The sequence below is a fragment of the Protopterus annectens genome, chromosome 8.part0, assembly GCF_019279795.1.
Source record: "Protopterus annectens isolate FY-2018-M chromosome 8.part0, PAN1.0, whole genome shotgun sequence".
Taxonomy (NCBI): Eukaryota; Metazoa; Chordata; order Ceratodontiformes; family Protopteridae; genus Protopterus; species Protopterus annectens.
Window position 1 is genome coordinate 658,967,917 of NC_056741.1, and position 20,042 is coordinate 658,987,958.

The following is a 20,042-nucleotide window of genomic DNA, read 5'->3' on the forward strand; positions in this document are numbered from 1 at the left end:
CTATATGTTGCCTACTAACCTGTTATTGGCAGCATTGCATAACAGACATACCTTACTCACATGCCTGGATTGGACTGTACAGGGTACCCTTACCTTGGCTCTGCCATAATGACAGCTCTGCCACAGCTGAGAAAGTTACACATACAGTTTACTGTCATCAAACGTGCCCACACTCCCCATTATGTGCAACTGCTACAGACCTACCATACCTCCCAACCCCCCTAGAACAAGGAATCTGGACACAGCCAGATGTAATGGGGGCCTAAGGCCCACAGATAAGGACATGTGTGATGGTTTTCCCTACAAAGATAGTAGGTTGATAGATTAACAGCTATTGCATTAGCATGTATATTCCAATGGGTATGAAGTCTGACACTCAGTGTGTTTCTTTCCTTACTGACCTCATCCCACAATGTTTGCCAGTGATCTGCCAGATGACCACTATGTCATGCAACACTGACCACACATATGAGGCAAAACTGTGGACATACTCCATAAATCTATGCAGTTGACAGTTATGGTACCTACCCTCTGCAATGCTGTGCTCTGCATACCTCAGTGATGTCCATCTGAACAACTGATAAAGTGGCCCAGGTCTACATACAGGCCTTATATATTGTACTGTGTTGGCATGTTATTGGCCAATGTTAATGCAATTCAGATTTTTTGGCTGCAATTAGCAATTCTAAGTCACAGATTTGTGCAGAAGAAATTACCTGCAAAAGAGCAGTACCTTAAAAAGGCAAGCAGCTGTTTATGGCAAACAGCTCTGTATGAGACTTTACTCACATGGACAGCAGAATTCAAAAAGTATACCAGAAGCAAAGTTCAAAAAGAGAGCATTGCACTCCAGCAGATATGTAATAGTTTATCCATATAACAGGATGTGGATGGGAGGATGGAGGTATGGGGAATAGAGATTATAACATTAAGCCTGTCTGAGATCTATGATAAGAATGTGTCATTGATACTCTGCTGTCCTACACCTACAGGCATGCCTCTCAACTGTCCCTGACTTTTAATCACATCTCAGCTCTGTCCCTATGAATCTCTCCTACAACAGTATACACATAATACATAGTGGCAATGTGTAAGGGTGTGCAATCCTGTAACATCAAACGATGTACTGCAATTCAGCCACCTCATTTAGTCACTATCTCACATACATAGTTGTAAACATTGTAAAAGTGTCCCTAAATGTCCCTGATGTACTCTGGCTAAGTCCCTGTTTCTGTTGGCATATGTCCCCGTTTGGTTGATGGCCATAACTAACATACCTGTCAAACTCTTACAGCTTGAAACCAGGACAAAGCCATAATTTATGGGGGGAAATAGGCCCAAACTCAGCAACAGTGTTTAAATATTTGTCAGGGATCCAGAAGTCTGTTTGAAAATGACCAAAACTATGAGGGAAACATCCTGGCAGTCTGCTAACAGCTGTATAGTTGAGAGGTATGATGCCTACAGGAAACATATAATACAGCAGATTTGCATTGTTTTCTCTCATTGTGGCACACTGGTGTTGCTGGACTGTCCCCATACAGTTGTAATAGAACACTGTAAATTTTCTGGTAGTGGCCATATGACATATTAGTGGGAAATTTGCCCATAGGGGACACACCAAAGTACACTGCACTGCTGGGTGTTGGAACATACAGCAGAGTCTGTCACAGTACCCATGGACACCCCCAGTATTGCTACTATCTGGGTGGTATCTACACATGTAGGGTGTTGCCAGACTGTGGGGTATGACATGTGAGGGAGCAGTGGATAGTGCTGGCTATTATAGGTGTGCTGGATCTGTAAATACTGGATGTCCATGTATCTGTTCCTCTAATATGTTCCCCTTTTGTTGTCTTTCAGGGACGATGTACCACTGAAGACATGCCCCCTTCTTAGAGATGGAGAATGACATGACAGTCGATGGACTGAGACAGCACCATCAGATCTTGTTGTCCAGGAGGAGGCATAATCAGGAGCACCAGGGGATGTCAGTCAGGTTGTCTGACAGGACAGGACCTGTGAGCAGGTCTGACACCGGGCCACAGACATGCTGAATGCTGCATGATGTGCCACCACCAGTGGAGAGCCTGCAACAGAATATCTGCTCACAGCCACAGAGAAATGCCTGGTGAGCCTAGGAAAACACAATAGCTCCCAGGCATCCATCACACTATACATCGTGGAGGTGGGTGCCACAGTGTCCACAGCAGGGGAGCGTGAATGTAAGCATACTGTGTTCACCAGTGTAATACTCTTAACACTGTGGCAGGCTGTATATACCTGTACATGGGTGTTAGGTCTATCTGCATTGGGGGGTTAGGGTTTATGCACATCATGCTCACATACTCAGAATATCAGTAATACAGCCAGTATCACAGTAGCTGCTATACATGTGGATATATGCACAAATTACCTTGTAAGGCTGCAAGATTTGGTGGTGCTGACAATACCTCTCGATCACTGTTTCATAAATCCATCAGGAGTGGCCCAAGTCTGTGTTCCTGTACTCTTTTCAAAGATCCATCAGGCATGGCCCAAGTCCATGTTCTTGTACCTGATAAGTGTGATACAGTTTTTTTATGGATCATATATACCCTATTAAAGTTAAGGGCTGCCATTTCGCCCTATGTGCAAATGTTGCAGTTAACCAGTGTAGAATATTTGTATGTTCCATTCTGTAACAGATAACTATGGTTCTTAGACTGATTAGTAAAAGGTGACTACTTGAATGACCATTGACACATCTGCACTTATAGTTATGAGTGGCTATAAAGTCTGGTATACATGAGGAAATTACTCCAAGATGTCTGTTCAAATACAAAAGGGAGATGCTATGTACCACAGGCAGTGACACTAGTACTTTCATATCATTCTCAAGATAGGTATACTGGGTTTTATGTGTAGGTTTATCACGTATAGTGTCATATCTCATACCTTACAGGCAGACTGTGCTGACAACTTTACCTGCATGTGGCTGATGTGCATGTTATAAAGGGCTTGACTTGTCTGTGTATGTTGGTGTGAAGTTGCCTATTGTGCATGGGAGCAGAGAGGAGAAGATGTGTGACTGATAATGCAGTTGTGGATCCTCATTTTTATGAGCCTTTGTGGATTACCATACATATAAGTGCAGGTAGTAATGTAATGCTGTTGCCTTGGTTTTCACAGGTGACTGGGGGGGGTGGAGTCTGCCCCCCTCACAATCTGATGTCAGTGTCTCCTCAGACTCTGATGATGATCTCGGGCATAGTGAGGCACAGGTGGGGTTGTCAGGGGCTGAATCTGTCCCAAAGGTCAACACCCCTTTTCTGCCCCCATTGTCACCACACACAGTTAGTTTTCCCACACATACCTTGTCCCCGGAGGCCACATATATTAGACAGTCAGAGGGTGGTGACATTGACCAGGACACTGTGGCAACTATGGTGTCAGAAAGAGCAGACACTGGCTATAGCCAGATAGCTGGTGAGGTCCCATACAGGTAGATTGATAGGGGTGCTCATAGGACTGCTGTCCATCCACCACCTGTTTCAGGTGTCACATCATGGGCCACTCTGAGCATGTTGTGGGCTATCATGGAAGCACAGGCATGTTCTGAATGCAACACCAGATAGATGCTTAGGATTATGGATACAGCAGTCTGACAACTGTGACTGCCTTTACCACATTGGGGGCACCCTGGAATGGTTCACTGATGCAGTGGACAGATGGTGGGCTGAGACAGTGTCTGTCTTAGACCACACATTGTCTGTGCAAGAGCATCTGTTGGAATTGGGTGTTGACAGGTGGATACAGGGCAGTAGCACCATCTGCTGAGAGTTCATGTGGCTGCACACATAGTGACAGTACCTCCAAGTGCTACAGAGGGAAGTGTGCTGTCCACACCATGACATGGCAGGCCATGGGCATATGGTCTTGGGTGGTCCCATGGGGGACACAGCCCCAGCATTTTGCAGTCTTTGTCAGGTGCTAACACCACATCTGACCTTGGGTATGGTGATGTAAGTGCTACTCCTGGCAGAGCCAGTTTCTGTGTTCATGGCCAGAGATGGTGAACTGTCCACTCTACCATGTATGGTCCACAGCTGTCCAACATACACATGTGTAGGACTAGTGCTGGGCTAGAATATGTACATGTACACACTCAAATATCACTGTCATATGTGGGTCACCTACTGATATACATGGAATTTCTCCATGACCCATCTAACCTGCACCCCTCCAGACTCACACACATGCACATGAACTTACAAATCTAGAAGTTGTGGTGATGGCATTGACATGTCTACAAATATCCTGTGTTCAAGACAGAAAGGTGGTGGACATCAGTTATGATAATGTATAGGAGGGCAATTTAGAGCCAGCAGTTAGTCACAGGGCCAAAAAGTGCAGAACCATAGCCCATAAGTGCTACACAGGGATATAGTTACACACACACACACACACACACACACACACACACACACACACACACACACACACACACACACACACAGAGTTAGCTGATGTGAGATTAGAACCACTACCTGGGGGGCTATAGCATACAGTATGTATCACATTCACCACAGAGGTTATCTAGTATGAGAGTGTCAGCCAGCACTGTTAAGGTGCATGGCATCAGCAGGCCTTGTAGAAAGGAGAAATGTAGAGGCCATCAGCTAGTCACAGGGTAGAAATTTAGAGACCAGCATCTAGTCACAGGGCAATAAAATGCATAACCATTGAACCAAGATAGCCCATAAGACCTATGAGCAGTGATGCATGGGGATGTATTTACAAATGCACACACAGAGTTGCCTGAGTTGAGATTAGAACTCCTAGCTATGTACTATTACACACTACAGTTTGCAGTATTTATCTTATGCACCGCAGAGTTTGTCTGATATGAGTGTGTCTGCCAGCACTCTTAAGGTGGATGACTTGAGCAGGCCTTGTAGATGGCTACAATGTAGAGGCCAGCAGCTAGTCACAGGATCATAAAATGAATAACCATTATACAGAGATAATCCATATGGGCTGACCATAGTGCTGCATGAGGATATATTTACAAAGACACACACACACACACACACACACACACACACACACACACACACACACACACACACACACACACACACACACACACACACACACACAGATTCAGGTGATGTGAAAGTAGAACCCCTACCTATCTATTGTTATACACTCTAGCTTGCAGTACTTATTGAATGGGCCACAGAGTGCATCTGTTGTTTTTGTGATTCCAGGCACAGTACTTGTGGAGTACACAAGGTAGTATTTTGTTAGACATCATGTGTGGCCTGCAGAGTGATATTGCTTGGTACTGTTATTTTAGCTAGTGTCTTAGGAGTGGGGTACCTGTCACTATCTCTGCTATGTCTGTAAAGTTAGCAGTATAGCTTTATGTGGCTGGTTGCAGTTAGACAGGCAAATATGTGGTCAGGAACAAGATGGTCTGCCCATGGCATGCACTGAACCATTGTACAGTACAACACCTGCTCATCTGTGTCTGTCTACTAGGTGATGTTCCACAGGTACAGAGGTCTGTGGGTGAGTGGATTATGTACTGTCACAGCCTTGATTTGGTTCCTTTGGGCAACTGCTTTGAAGTGTGAGTGCAGATAACCTCAGCATTTCGAGGGTGTATGGGAAAATCCATACATCCCCACACACACACACATATATATATATATATATATATATATATATATATATATATATATATATATATATATATATATATATAGATATATATATATATATATATATATGTGTGTGTGTGTGTGTGTGTGTGTGTGTGTGTGTGTGTGTGCATGTGTGCGCACATGTGTATAACAGGGATGTCACTATAAATGTTGCTGTGTGTGTACATTATGTATATGACGTGTAGATATATGCCAAAATTCTATGTATCATTGTACTATATATAGTTGTATATATATATATATATATATATATATATATATATATATATATATATATATATATATATATATATATATTGGTATTATATGTATATGGGGTACATACTGGTAGATACCCTAGACATGTGGGATGGGTTAGGGTCAGACAGATATGTAGAGGTAGCTGTCTGTATGTACAGATGTATTTCCACATTGCAGGTCTTTGTCAGGAAGAGGCAACAAAATTGCACTCAAGTTAGATAAGTGTAGGAGCATGCCCAGAGGGACTGTCAGTACTTACAAGGAGAGCCCATGCCAGATTTACCTGCACTCCAGGCTGGGATTTTGTGTGTTACAGACATTGGCAGCTCTGCCTGTTTCCGCAGTTCAGCACTTCACTGATATTGTCCATGGCATTCTCCGGCTCTGTGATGTAATTAATATGTGACTGGGGCACATGATGTAACACCTCCTACAGGGTGACAGTCTGCATACCTCAAACCATACCTCTCAACTTCTTACAGCAAGAAATCTGGACAAAGCCATTAATAAAAGTGGGACAAAGGCCCCAAAATAGGGACAAATTTTTAATATTACACTTACAAACTTAGAAAGGTGATAGAATAACAGGTTTTGCTTTAGCATGAATTTTCTGAAGGGTATGAAATCGGAAACTCAAATGCCTGTCATTGTTTTCTAACTTTAGTCTTTAATGATTTGCCACTGATTTGCCAGAAAACCACACTTTTATGAACAACTGATCAAATATATGAGGCAAAACTCTGTACAGTTGGAAGGTATGCCTCTCACTGTACATGTCTTGTCATAATGTCTAGCATTTCACTCCATATGTCTGGCCTGTTCCTCCTATATTTGTGGTGTTCCAGTAAAATGTTGTATACGGCAGTCAGTGAATAGTACTAACTACAGACAAATGTTTGAATGTTGGATTTTATATTCTTCCAATATGCTCTAAACATGCAACCTGCTTTCATAATAGATACCTTCTAGGTGAATCAGAGCTTCTGAATGTCTGTCTGTAGTTTTGGCCCTGTGTCCCCTCATTCTCTCTGGCTTTGTCCAGCTTTCATGCAGTAATAGATTGAGGAGTATGACAGTCTGTGGGGACACCATCATATGACTCTCTCACATGCAAAAGATGTGGATACTGCCATATTCAAACCATCGACACCATCACCCATACTAATGTCCCTAACATACTGACCCATACAGGCTGCCAGACAAGCATGTGTCACACAATCAACAGCATACAGATATACATTGCCACCCCTGAGTTATATGAGACATAGAACATGTCGCCTGGTTCTATGTCACATCCCTGGAATTGGCTGGTCTGCTGATATATCATTGCAGATTTACTGTTAAAGCAGTTGTATGGGTACACTGATGTGCTGGTGGTAGGAGATGACCAGTCCATGCTCTGCTGGCATAGACAGTTGTGCGACTGCCATGTGGCCCTACTGTTTGCCATCTCCCTTGAATAAAGTAGTGGGCTTTTCAGCCATGTGGGCTAATGCATGTCACGGAGCACATTTTATTGGACAGAGTATATGTTGTCCTAAGTTGCAGTTAGATCTTCCCAAGTATCCCAGTAGCCCACCATATTCCCTTGCATACATGCAGTAGGTCCATACATATGCTACCTTATGCTAGTACCCCTTAAAAGTGGTGAATAGGTGTGTGAATTACCTTGCAAATGCAGCAGTTGGCAGACTTGTAGTTCAGGGCTGACTCTGTCTGATACATGTGGTACACAGCCAATACATGGTTAGGTATAGGTTGTGTGGGCTGGCTGGCATCATTTTTACTAATATGTATACGTGTTGCTGTAAGGTGTCAGTCCATAGGGCCCTATGTTGTCTGTGCATGTGCTACATTGTCTCTTAGCCAAGGTAGGGCATATTGGACACGCCTACATCTGCCTACAGGGACAACCTCAGAGGGTTTCCTCTTTGGATTCCCCCTGTGGGTGTGGCTGTGATGACCTAGGCACTGGTGGGGGGCTGTGTATCCCTTTCCTTTGCTCATCCTGCTGCTGCTGCTGCTGCTGTTTCTGCAGGATCATATTGTGTACCATAGCACATACTGTGAACATGTGTGCACATGTGGCTGGAGAGTACTGCAGGGCTCCACCAGATATATTGAGGCACCAGAAGCATGACTTCAGCAGCCTAAACACATGCTCTATGATGTTCCTAGTTTGTTGTGCACCTCATTATGGCATCCTTTGGTGGGTGCATGTGTATTTCTGATGGGTGTCATCATCAACAGTTCTAGTGTGTAGCCAGCATCCCCCAGTCTGTATGCTGTTGATAGTGTGATGAATGAAACCTCTCTGTCTGGCAGCTGGTGTGGCTCTCTGGGCTACGGACATTAGCATGGATGATGGCGTTGGTTGGAATCAGGCAGCATCTACATCTTTTGTATGTGAGGTACTCGTATGGTGGTAACTCCAAAGACTGTCATAACCCCTCAATCTGTTACTGCAGGAAAGCTGGACAAAGCCAGAGAGAATAGGGAGCCAAAGGGCCAAAACTACAGATAGACATTATATGTGCTCTGAGTAACATAGAAGATGCTAGTGTAACAGCAGGTTGCAACAGGTCAGATTAGCTGCAGGATATAAAGGCCATCACTTAAATGCGTCAGTAGTTACAACAATTCAGTGACTGCATTGTACGGTATATTACTGGAAAACCACAACTGTATGAGAAAGAGAGCAGATATATGGGGCAGAATGCTGAACATTCTGTAAAAACATGTACAGTGAGAGGTATGCAGACTGTCACCCTGTGTGTGCTGTTACTTCTTGTACCCCAGTCACATTATACCTCTCAACATACCTCTCAACCTCTTAGAGCAAGATATCTAGACAAAGCCATGAATAAAAGTTGGACAAAGGCCCAAAAATGCGGACGTGGTTTAAATATTGCTCTTACAAATATAGACAGTTGAAAGAATAACAGGTCTTGCATTAGCATATATCTCCTGATGTGTATGGAGTCTGAAACTCAAATGTCTGTCATTATATTTTAACTTAAATCTTTAATGATGTGCCACTAATATGCCTGAAAACCACAATGTTATGAAATATGAACCAAAAATATGAAGCAAAAATCAGGACAGTCTGTGAATATCTGTATGGTTGAGAGGTATCAGTCACATAGTATGTACAGCTAATAGCCAGGGAATGCCTTAGACAATATCAGGGAATTACTGTACTGTAAAAACAGTTGTAGCAGCCAATGACCTGCAGTACACATAATTCTGGACTGCAGTACAGGTAGCTCTGGTCTGGAGTCATCTTGTAAGTACTAACAATCACACTGGGCATTCTCCTACAGCTAACTTGAGCCCAAGGCTGTTGCCTCTTCCACCCAAAGACCTGCTATGTGGAAATATGTCTGTACATACAGCTACGTATACATTTCTGTCTCTCCCTATCCCCCTCATGGTTGATTAGTGTATCTATACAATACTCTCAGAATGCTGGGGTTATCTGCACTTACACATTACAACAGTTGTCTGATGGAACCAGACCAAGGCCGCAACAGTACATAATCCACTCACCTACAGACCCTGTGCCTGTGGAATGTCACCTTGCAGACAAACACAGGGGAGCAGGTGCAATAATGTACAATGCTTACAACACATGCCTTGGACAGGCCATATTGTCCCTGGAAACATGTCCACCTAGCAAACTGCAAATAACCACATATGGCCATACTGGTAACTGTACATGTATAGCAGGGATATTACCAGATATCTCACTCCTAGGACACTTGATGCAATAACAGTACCAAGAAGTATCACTCTGCAGGCCACACATGCTGTCTAACATGAGGCCACTTTGCATACTCCACAAGTACTGTGCCTGCATCCACATATACAACAGACGTAACCTGTAGCATGTGTAATAACGGGTCTACATTACTTACCCGAAACGTTATTCACCGACACTCTGTTGCCCGACACCTAAAGACCGACAGTACGAAATACCGATACTGTAACATACGTCAGATAAGTCACATCTACAGGGAAGTAGCCTACCATGATCGGTATTTGTGAAATGCTCACAAATACTGATCATGGTAGGCTACTTCCCTGTAGATGTATGGTATACTTTTACAGTAATGCTGAATATTACGTGATTTGCTGTTAAGTGCAATTGTCGGGATTACGATCGTTGGCGTCTTACAGTTTCAGTATTTCATACTGTTGGTCTTTAGGTGTCAGGCAACGGAGTGTCGGTGAATAATGTTTTGGGTAAGTAAAGTAGACCCGTAATAACTACTGTAAGCTGTAGTGTGTAATAGTAGATAGCAGAGGATCTAATCTCACATCATCCAACATGTGTTTGTGTGTGTAAATATATCCTCTTGTATGTCTATGTGAGCTATCCACATGCAATAGTATGCATTTTTTGGCCCAGTGACTGGCTGCTGGCCTCTGAGTTGCCCTCCTCTGCAAGGCCTGCTGATGTTATCCACCTTAAGAGCACTGGCTTACAATCTAATATCAGATAAACTCCTTGACACATGCGATAAGTACTGCAAGCTGTAGTACATAATAATAGATAGGTAGGGGTTCTAATCTCACATCTACCAACTCTGTGTTTGTGTGTATATAAATATATCCCCTTACAGCACTATGGATGTGCCCATATGGGCCATCTCTGTGCAATGGTTATGCATTTTATGGGCATGTGACTAGCTGCTGGCCTCTAAATTGCCCTCCTCCACATAGGCATAACTGATGTCCACCACCATCTATATTTGTACATTCAGAAAATCCAGGTGACACATATTGAGGGTAATAGATCTTGTCACACAGTATGAATGCATGATTACGCTGACTGTTCCCATTGTCCCTTATACACTGTTATACACATATGCACCTAGGGAGCCATGAACGTATACTGCCTTACCTTGCTGACAGCATATTTCTGCTGTGTTGCCATGCCATTGGGATCACCCAGGACCACATGCCCATGGCCTGCCACATTGTGATGTGGACAGCACCCTTCCCTCTGTAGTGCTATAGGTACTGAGACTATGGGAGCATGACTGTGCATGGCCACGTGGACTCCCAGCAGATGGTGTTGCTGACCTTTATTCATATGTCTGACACCCAACTCCAACTAGATGTTCTAGTACAAAGAGAGATACTGTCTCAGCCCACCATCTATCCACTAAGGCAGTGAACCAATCCAGGGTGTCTCCAGTGCAGTGGAGGCAGTCACAGATGTCAGACTGTGCTGCATCAACAACGCTAAGCATCCATCTGGTGTTGCATTCAGAATGTGCCTGTGCCTCCATGATAGCCTGAAACATGCGGCGAGTAAGCAGTGATATGACACCTACAACAGGTGGTGGGTGAACAGCTGCCCTCCTACAAGCACTCCTGTCAATCAGCCTATGTGGGACTTCACCAGCTGTCTGGCTATGGCCATTGTCTACATTCATTGATTTTATAGTTGTCACACTGCCCTGTTCAATGTCACCACACTCCGTCCAATATCTGTGGCCTCTGGAGACTGGGTATGTGTGGGCATACTGACTATTTTTGGTGATAATGGGGGCAGAAGAGGGATGTCAACCTCTGGGACAGTGTTAGCCACCAACAACCCCACCTGTGCCTCACTATGGCCACCATCATCAGCAGCATCTGATGAGACACTGACATTGGGTTGTGAGAGGGACAGAATCTCACCCTCCTAGTCACCTCTGAGAAGCAAAACAACAGCAGTACATTACTACCTGCACTATTATGTATGGTAATCCACACAGACTCATATATATGAGGATCCACAACTGCATTACATGTTCCCATCTTCACATCTCTGCTCCCATGCACAACAGACAAACTCACAACAACATGCACAGACAATTCAGGCCCATTATAACATGCACTTCAGCTACATCCAGTTAACATTGTTGTCAGTACAATACATCTGTAAGGTATGCAATATGACAGTGTATGTGATAGAACTAAACATAAAACCCAGTACACCTATATTGAGATTGATATGCCTGTAGTAGAACCAATGCATATATGATCCTTAAAACAACAGTATCACACTTACCAGGTGCAGGACCATGGACTTGGCCATACCTGATGGACCTATGAAAAGGTGAGGGACAGCTATTGTCAGCACCACCAACTGTTACAGCACTACAAGGTAATTTGTGCAAATATCCACATGTACAGTAGCTACTGTGATAATGGCTATATTGCTGACATTCTAAGTATGTGTGCACAACTGAGTATAAAACCCAACCCCCCAATGCTGATAGACCTGACAGCCATGTACTGTTATGTACAGCCTGCCACAGTGACTGATACAGTATTACACTGGTGAACACAGTAAGCTTACCTGGACACTCGTCTCCTGTGGGCACTGTGACACCCACTTCCACAATGTATGGCATGATGGATGCCTGGAGCTGCTGGTTATTCCTAGGTTCATCAGGAATTCCTCTGTGGTTAAGAGTGGTTGTTTCATTGCAGGTCCTCCACCAGTGGTGGCATGATCGCTGGTAACAGCAGCTGCCCTCTGTCATGCAGCATGCACCATATCTGTGGCCAGGTGTTGGACCTGCTCATACGTCCTGTCCAGTTGGCCAATCTGATTGACAGCCCACACAAGGTCTGCCCACAATACTGCTCACTGTTCCCAGTTGTGCCTAACCCTGGACAGATCACATCCAGTATAATGTCATTCTCTGAAGTTGAGAAAAGTGCATGTCTTCTGCAGTACATGGTTCATGAAAGGCAACAAGAGGGGGACACATTACAGGACCAGATATATGGGTGTCCACTATGTACAGATCCAACACACCCAAAATGGCCTGCACTATTCACTGCTCCCTCACACATCATACCCCACAGTCTGACAACACACTACAGGTGTGGTTATCATCAAGATAGTAACAATACTGGTGTATGTCCTTGTGTACCTTGACAGATTCTGTTGTATGTTCCTACACCCATCACTGCAGTCTACTGTGGTGAGTCCCCTATGAGCAAATTCCAACTAATATATCATGCATCTGCTGTTGGACAAATAGCAGTGTGCTATTACAACAACTATATGGGGACAGTCCAGCAACACCAGTGTGCCACAATGACAGAAAGCAATGCAAACCTGCTGCAGTATATGTTCCCTGTAGACATTGCACCTTTCATCTATACAAATATTTGTAGACTGTCAAGATGTTTGCCCATAGTCTTTGTCATTTTCACACAAACTTGTTGATTTCTGACAAATGGTTGGCCAATCATTGATGGCTGATGTCAGAAAATAAAGTCAGATATCTGAGTTTCACACATCATACCCTTCACAACAAAGTTATTATACAGTAATATCAGTTTAGTCTATTCATGTGTTTACTTTGTATGAGCAATACATAAACACTTTCACTAACTTTGGGCCTTTGTCCCCCATTAATTATGGCTATGTCCAGAGTTCTTGCTGTAGGAGGCTGACAGGTATGTTAGGCATAACTCTCAACCAAACATGGACAAATGTCAACAGAAACAGGGACATAGCCAGAGAACATCAGGGACATTCAGGGATGGTTTTACAGTGTTATAATTAATTATGTGAGACATGACCAGAATGAGAGGAGGGGGATTGCAGTACATCATTTGAAGTTACAGGGTTGTACACTCTCCCTTATAGTCACTATGTAATATGTCTAATCCAATGGTTTTCCTACAACAGCTGATCACTGTAGGTGGGATTGACAGGGACAGAGCCGAGATGTGTTGGAATCAGGGGCAGTTGAGAGGCATGCCTGTAAGTGTAGGACAGCAGAGTATCAATGACATGTCATCACCCTAGATCTAATACAGGCTTACTGCTGTAATCCCTATTCCCCATACATACGTCCTCCCATCTGCATCCTGTTATATGGAGAAATCTATTACATACCTAGTGGAGGGCAGTACTCCTTTGTTGAACTTTGCTTCCAGTAATCTTTTAAGAATACACTCTCTGTGTGTGTTAAGTCTGTTATAGACCTCTTCTCCATAATCAGATGCTCGCCTTTTTAAGGTACTGCTCATTACCAGGTAATTGCCTCTGCACCAATCTGTGGCTCAGAATTGCTAACTGCAACCAAAACAGCTGTATTGCACTATCGCGAGCCAATGACATGCCACCACAGTGCAATATATAAGGTCTTCATGTAGGCTTTGGCCCCGTCTCAGTTTTTGAGATGGGCATTACTGAGGAGTGGAGCCTACAGCATCACAAAGGGTAGGTACAAACACCATCCACTGTAGAGATTTATGAAGTATGTCCACAGTTTTGCCTCATATGTGTGGTCAGTGTCGCATACCATCGTGGTCATCCGGCAGTGCACTGGCAATCATTGTGGGCTGAGGTCAGTAAGGGAAGAGACACATGTGTGTGTCATACTTCATACCTGTCAGACTGTGCATGCTACTGCAATAGCTGTTATTCTATTAACGTATTATCTTTGTAGGGGCAAACTGTTAAACATCCATATTTCTGGGCCTTTTCCCCACACCCCATTAACTATGGCTGTTTCCAGATCCCTTGTTCTAGGGGGTTGGGAGTTATGGTTGGTCTGTAGTAGCTACCTTTACATACAGCCGTGTATACTACAGGCTGCAGTTGCTGCTGCAGCATACAACACATAGGGGAGTGTGAGCACTTTGGTGCACAGCAAGCTGTATATGTAACTGTGTCAACTGTGTCATTACAGCAGAGTCAGGGCAAGGATATTCTATACAGTGCAATTGGGGCATGTGCTTAAGGTACGTCTGTTATGCAACAATGTGACTGAGTAGTAGGTGGCTTATAGTTAGGCTATATGGATATGTGCATTGTATCTTTGCCTGCAGGCCTTTGTCTTACAAAACTGGGCATCAGTTCATTAAGTAGCAGTAACCTGTGGGGAGTAAGATTGCATGACACAGTCATTACTTGTTGTCGTCACAATAATGTAATTGAAGTGTGACATAACACTGGATTTGAACCGAGGACTATTTGTGGCAAAATGTACTGCCTACAAGGCATTTAACAGACTGAGCTACTGAGACACTGCAAAAAGCATCTGTATTTGCAAGATATATGTGCACATATCCAGACTGTGAGAAACATTTCTACATCCATGAGTATGTGCGTGGCTTTATATGGTTGCATTTCTGCACCAGGATCCCAGTTGTACATATACTTTGCCATTGCTGCCTTAGCAGGTGTCTTTCCACAACTTTCTGATACAAGGGCACATATAGCTAATATTGCAGGCCTCACTTACATCCATTAGTATGTCTTCATTATTATTTATTATCGCACCAGAATGCAGGGTACACTCCCAGTTTTCACATTAATTTTGTTTATGTCAGTTGCATGCATAATGACTGTAAGTAGCAAGGAATATGTTTTACTGGAAACACCTACTTAACCTAAAGCCTGTATAGGCTATTGTTCACAGGGCCTGGGTTGGATGCTTGGAAGAGGTGTTCATTTTTCTATACATGTGTAACAGTGTAATAGACACATATAGATATTAAAGTTCATTTAAACTGTGCTAAGCAAAGTGGTGCAGCTCACCACACAGCACCACTCCGTGCAAACCTACACTAAAAGAATATAAAGAAAAGAAAAAGAGGTGATAGCAAAGTGGTGAAATGGGGGCAAGCAGGGGAAAAACAATGTGAAAGGTAGGTAGGGATGTGCAGGACGGTGTAGGAACGTAGCTATCAATTTCTTGTACAGCAACAGCTGTGCATTTTGACAGATTATGTAGAAGAATTTGGACTCTCAAACCCCAGAAAGAAGGGTGAGGATAACATAAATGTGTTTTCACGCCAATTGGACCAAATTAATTGTGTCCAGTTGTGAAATGGAGAGCTATGTATGGGGTGATATTTTTTGTGGGACAGGTGCCCATTTTTTTTAAGGAGAGAATGGAATGTTGGGAAAGGGACATAGGTACATGTGGGAGGTAAGCTGGGTAGGAGAGGATGCAATAGCAGACAGACAAGACAGAAAAGACAGCAGACAGGGGTGGTGTCTGACATATGAGGGGTAAACACCTTGGATGGGGAGGGTGTTTTGGAATCAGGGTCGCATGTGCCTCCAGATGGCAGCAGCATAACTGATCTCCCCCATGGGTAGTTGACACACCTCCTTCACTGCCCCAAAGGTGACTGTGCTGCAGACTAGGTGAGGGGCCAGCCTGCCCAATCAAGATGGCCAGTGTGCCCTCAATCTGGTGCAGGTAACATTCATAGGTCTGATGAATGATCCTGCTCACCATGACCAGCAGTTGCTGTTGGGTGACTGCAGCTCCTCTACAATAGCTCCTAGGGGGAGACCGGGTCCTGTCCCCTGAGGCAGTTCCACCTGATGCCACAGGTGGTGCAGTGGCAGTGGAGGGGGCACCACCTGCCCGGGTCTTAGATTTGCTAGGACCCAGTGCCATGGCTAGTTGAGGCAAGGTAAGCACATCACCAGAAGCTAACCTACCCTGATATGCTGTGGTGATGGAGGTATAGCAACAAGTATAGGTTAGTTATGAATAAAACACAGTCAGTAATAATAGCATCCCAGAAGAGTGGAAATAACCCAACTATATATCATTGCATATTATGTGAAACATAACAATAAATGACAGAACAGTCAGTATGTTAATAACATGCCAGTAGCAGTTACATCATAAGGCCAACAGAATGCATAACAATAGTAAAACACATGCCCCAAACTACAGTTAATTTAACAACATATGTTAATAGTAAACATAACCAATGGATAACAATATGAATAAAACAGATTCTGCCAAGACTCAGACAGTAAAGGACACAAATTTAATGTCCAGTAAATAAAACTTTAAAACATGCACATGAAAGAGATAAACGTTTTTGGAAAAATCCTTCTTCAGATCACCATTAACATAAAGTCAACCATGTTAATACTGGTTCTTAACCAATCAGCAGTCAACATTTGAGCCAATGCCATCTCATTGCAGATTTCATTGGCTAGTGAAGACATGCCCACATCAAGCTAGCTCCAATCAACAATCAATGTTTAAGCCTATGCCTTCTCAGCATGGGCTTTAATGGGAGGAGTGCATTTAAACCAAGTATTTATCTGCTTGTAGATCAGCTATCCACTGGGCCTCTGCCACTTCAGTAAAATTATGTATGTCACCTCCTCTTCTGTTCAGCTTGCAGATTTGCAACATTAAAAAAGAAAAACTATGTGAAGGATGCTTTTCTTTATTTTATAATAATGCATTATGTTTGTTATTCAATCTAATATCAATTAAATGCTTCAAGATGCAATCTTTTAATTTTCTCTTCATCTTGCCTGCATAAAACGTAGTGCAGGTATTGCATCTCACAAGATACACAACATTTTCAGTGCAGCAGTCAGCATATAGTTTAAGCTGGTAAGTCTTCCGAGTTAAGAGATGTACAAAACCTTTAGCATCAGTGATGTATTTGCATGCTTTACAATGCCAACAACAAGAAGTACCAATCCTATTTGAGCAACCAAAACCATTCATGGATGACAAAGTACTCTTGCGTAGCAGAATTTGAAGATTCATGTTGTTCTTGAAAGAAAACAGAGGCTGTTCACCAACCACTTGTCTAATCTGATCATTAGAGGTAGAGGTTAAAATCTTCCAATTCTTTCTGATTATTTCACAAATGCCTCTGATATCACTGCTATGCCCGAGTATCACTTTCATCCCCATATGTGATTAATTTGTATTCCTCATTGGCAGTGGAATACCATGAGTCCTTTGAAACCAGAGTCTGCCTTTAGTTCTTCTAAGCATTCGACCATCAATAACTATGTCCATAACATATTGCTTATATCCACGCTGCTCAAACTTATCAATCAGATGACTTGTTTTTTTCATTAAAATCCCTTTCTTCAGTGCATAGTCTAGGTATCCTCAGGGTTTGTCCTTTTATAATATTAGGGAAGACATGTCTAGGATGCATGCTGTCATATCTCAAAAGTGTATTCCTCCAGCACTTCTTTCTATAAACCATCATCTCCATTTGGTTGGCACTATTCATAAATACTCTGACATCTAAAAAAGGCAATCCCTGTGTCAGAGTTGTTGATGGTAGACTTTAAGAAGGATGTAGTATATTCTAAATAAAAAGTAAAATGTTCCAGTTCAGTAATATCACCCTTCCAAAGAAGGAAAACATCATCCACACATTTTCGGTAAAATAAAATCTTGTCTTTCCATATATTCTCATCATTAAAAATGAATAGATCCACACAAAAAGCTAGGACAAGATTTGTATCTGAGTTATCCCATGGAGTCCCCATGGCAAACCTCCGTTGTTGCCAATAAAAATCATCCTGAAACATTAAGATGTGTTTTATTGGCAACAGCTGGGGTTTGCCATGGGAAAATCCCATTGTTGCCAATAAAAATCATCCTGAAACATTAAGATGTTTTCCAAAACTAGATGTAGAAAAACACATATTCTTTGAATGATAAAGCATCATATAAATCATGTTTAGTCAAAAAATATTTAACAGCATTAATTCCATAAGAGTTGGGAATAACAGTGAAAAAACTTTTAACATCCATTGTTATAAACATAAATGTGCCTTCAGTTATACTGTTGTTCATAAAAATCACAATGCGAAAAAAGAAAATATGCTGTGTCTTTAAGGACTGCTGGAGCTTTTAATAATGCTGGTTTCATTTTGCTTTCTATCCATATGGAAAGAGGGTCTGTAGACCAGCCATTACCAGTTACAATGGGTCTCAAAGTGGCTCTATTCTAGTTTTTTATAAATTTTGGATAGACCATTATTGGAATAATTGGATGTTCTACCTTAATATATTGGTGCATTTCCTGGGTTATTGTCTCATTTTGTAGCAGGTCATCCAAATTGTTCTTCAAATGAGCAACCATCTCTTTTTAGGTGTATGCCTAATAATGGATAACAATAATAAATAAATGAAGATAAGGGGTGGAGAGAGAGAAAAGCAGTCCCTTAGTACCATTATAGGCTATTTACTCGACAACAGTACTACTGCCTACTCTACGGGTCTGTCCTTTCTTTATGTGTACAAGTCCCCTATATCTGCTGTAGCATGTACATACCTCTCAAGCTATTTGCATAGGTTCATAGGTTCATAGGTTGGTACTAGGCTATTGGCCCTAGGGCCTATGCAAGCCTAGCCATCACAATTCCCTGGCTATTTCTTCCCACAATATTTACTGATGTAATTCCCATGGGACAGTATGGGCCAATCAGTAACAACTGTGGGTACACAACTACACAGAACACTTGCAAATCAGGTGGACTTATATAACTACGAAGGTGTACTATGGGCTGATGTAGTGATAGTTTACAATTTAGGTAATCATTCCAATGATAATCCTGTGACAGACACATTATGCACTAGTAATTACATTATGTGACAACATGACACTCCAGAGGCATGTATGTGTACAGTACAGTACAGAAACTAAACAACTATCATACCTTTCTTGGCAGGCATGGGGAGAGAACCCAATAGCAGTGATTTTAGAGAACATCTGCATGGAATGAATTAATTAGCTGCAGTAACTTTGAACAGACACTCCAGGCATACAGCCATACCAAGATTACACATTTTATTTATTTCATTTTATTTTATTATTATTATATTTATTTTCTTTATGTTATGCTGTACTTTCACATTCTTTCTAATGATTTTAACAGTCTGTAACATCTAAACACACAATTATTTACTCATAATATGGGCAACCTCACCCATTTACCTATAGTTCCTGGGGATCGAGAATCTGTAGCCATTATGTGACTGATAATGTAATATTTAGTGCTACATTGCACTGGATCTGAACCCTGGTCTGTGTGTGGCAAAACATACTACACAAAGAACATTTAACAAACTGAGCTACTGAATCACTGCTAACTACTGACTGACTGATATTTGCCTAGAGCTCACGTGGAACCAATATGAGTCCTGGTAGAAGTACTAGAGTTTTATACTAGACTGCAGTGACAGTAGAACATGCATGCATGAAATACAAGCATGGCCAAGATAGTAAGTAATCTATACATTAGTATATAGAACACAAGTCTACATG